A 2,339-nucleotide genomic window follows, 5' to 3' on the forward strand; every position below is an offset into this window, starting at 1 on the left:
ATTTAAAGATTGTCCAAAATTCATACGTTTACAAGAAGATATGTTAACGATCTTGCAGTATTCTGCCATATCCACACACAGAATATACGAAGCAGTACGGCCTCAACGGATCTTATTATAACGAAGAAATGTCATCCGTTAAAACGTTAGATTTGCTTCCTCGTTATATATACATGTCTTACAGTACCAGCTCCTCGTCCGATCCTTCCTCCTGCTCGCGTTTTCGCTTGAGGTAAAGTGATTCCTTTAGAGGTGTTGTTTTTGGTGTGGAACTAGACTTTACAGATACGCCCGAACTCGAAAAATAACGTTGGCACTGCACCCTCCACGCGACGAGCTTACGAGGTCGCTTTTGCCTGACTGGCTGCTCATCGCTCCGCTAGCCATAAATTCGCTCATCAGATCAAGCTGAGAGCAGGTCGGTTCAAAGTGGGCTGAACACAAACGATCCCACTTAATTGGCTCAAAGAGCTTGTGGGTTTCCCACCGGCGACTCGAGCTGCTCTGCCCATGTTTTTGACCCACGGAAGACGCAACTCAGAGTCGTGGGGAAACATAAACCACGTCAAATGTGTGCATGCCCCATCCTTCGAATCGTTTGAACAGCCGGGAGCACAGCACCTCCGCATGACGGACAGGAAATCTGAAGCTGGCACATCGACGACATGAAAGAAACAAACTTGACAACGACCCTGCAGCGCTTCACCTCGACAGTTTCAGCAGTGTTCCCATTCGAGCTCCGGGAGCGCATTGAGCTCCAAATCACACGTGACATCATCAAAACCCTCCGTGGAGGAGACAAACTTGGCCCTCCCTGGCTTCATATATCGACTTTTTGGGTCTAGTTTTCGTGATTCCCCATTCATTGCAGGCCATATAAGCCCCCCATGAAGAGAACACACTACCGAAAAAATTCCCGGAGTGCCCCTTTAAGTCATTCCGTTTTCTTATCACTATCAGGATGTGCACGTTTTTTCTGCTGTTTTTACGCCGTTAATATCTTATTTTCTCGGAAAAAGTGCCTTCTTTGTTGAGTGCTTGCAAATTTTTGGCACAATTCATCGTGATTTTCATAGAATCTACATGTATCACAAATCTGAAAGCCTGAGCACAATTACAAGTTGACGTGGGTAGGAGGACAAAATCAGGAACTTCGCGAAAAAATGGAGGATATGGGGTTCGAACCCATGGCCTCTCGCATGCAAAGCAAGCGCTCTACCACTGAGCTAAACCCCCAGCACATACTGTTCCTGAAATGCGGATGTGTTTTTACAAAGATGTTCTACCCACGAGGATGTCGCAATCGGAAAGGGCAACGTACAGTCGTCTCCTTCAAAGAACTATCAAGGGAATATAAGGCTGCGTTTACACGACAACGCACGGCCAGTTTTCCGTTTTCAGTCCCGCATTTATTTTTTCGTTTTCGTGCGTTTACACGATCAAAGCTGATCCGAGGTGGTCTCGGTTTGTATCGTTTTCGCGAGTCTACACGGGAGCAAAGGATCCGCCAAAGTTCGTCATATGCCAAGTGTTGTCGTGGAAGCACCAATCACACTCAAGGCAGGGGCGTACGCCGCTCGCCTCCAGGAGTGGTTCCCATGCCAACTGATGAACCAACATTCCACACAATTGAAGTGCTGTTTTTCGTATCCACGGAGTTTCTGCATATTCTCCTCAGACTGGGTGAAATTAACATCCACAAGCTGCTGGACGATGCCATTGCTATGCATTTTTGATTTTAAAAGACTGAACTTTCCCCCGCTTTTATGGATGTTTTGTTCAGCATGACGATTGCATTCAGTCTTGAAAGCTGCCGAAGTTTCGAATCATCAGGAGCAAACATCACACAGGACAAGCAGAAGCCACCATTGCACGCCGGTCAAAGACTACCCAGGGTAACTCCTCCAACAAGGATAGTTGAAAGCGGCGCTGTTTGCCATCCGTCTGGACACACACGGGAACTGAAATCCTTCGCCTTCGGTGGCGCACAATGATTGTCGATGACGGAAATCTTTTCCGTGTCCGGCAAATTTCGGGGGACTGGATTCCAATGTGGGCGTCAACTTTCAGATTATCCCTTCCAACACATATCTCTTCCAACACACTCCCATGTCACTGAAGTAAGTTTTGGATGATCCAGCAGCTTCCAACAACGGTGGCTTTACAGCTTCGCTGAGGATTTCTTCCTCGGCGCTGCTCGTTGCATGCAGACTTCGCTTGCAAGTCAGGTGCGTCTGCATTCTCATCTATCGCTTGACCTTCGCCACTAGCACTGGCTACACGCTTTGCCTGCTGCTCAAAATAGCTCTGAATAGAGCGCTGACCCTCTTTATGTCGAC

General features: G+C 47.6%; 1 non-coding gene across 1 annotated transcript; it reads right to left on the reverse strand.

Annotated features, from left to right (window-relative positions):
- Positions 1-1,164: 1,164 nt before the first annotated feature.
- Positions 1,165-1,236, reverse strand: Trnaa-ugc (transfer RNA alanine (anticodon UGC)). The gene has a single exon. It is a non-coding gene; the product is annotated as a tRNA-Ala (tRNA).
- Between the last annotated feature and the right edge of the window lie 1,103 nt (positions 1,237-2,339).

This window comes from Sycon ciliatum, chromosome 8, assembly GCF_964019385.1.
Source record: "Sycon ciliatum chromosome 8, ocSycCili1.1, whole genome shotgun sequence".
NCBI classification, from domain to species: Eukaryota; Metazoa; Porifera; class Calcarea; order Leucosolenida; family Sycettidae; genus Sycon; species Sycon ciliatum.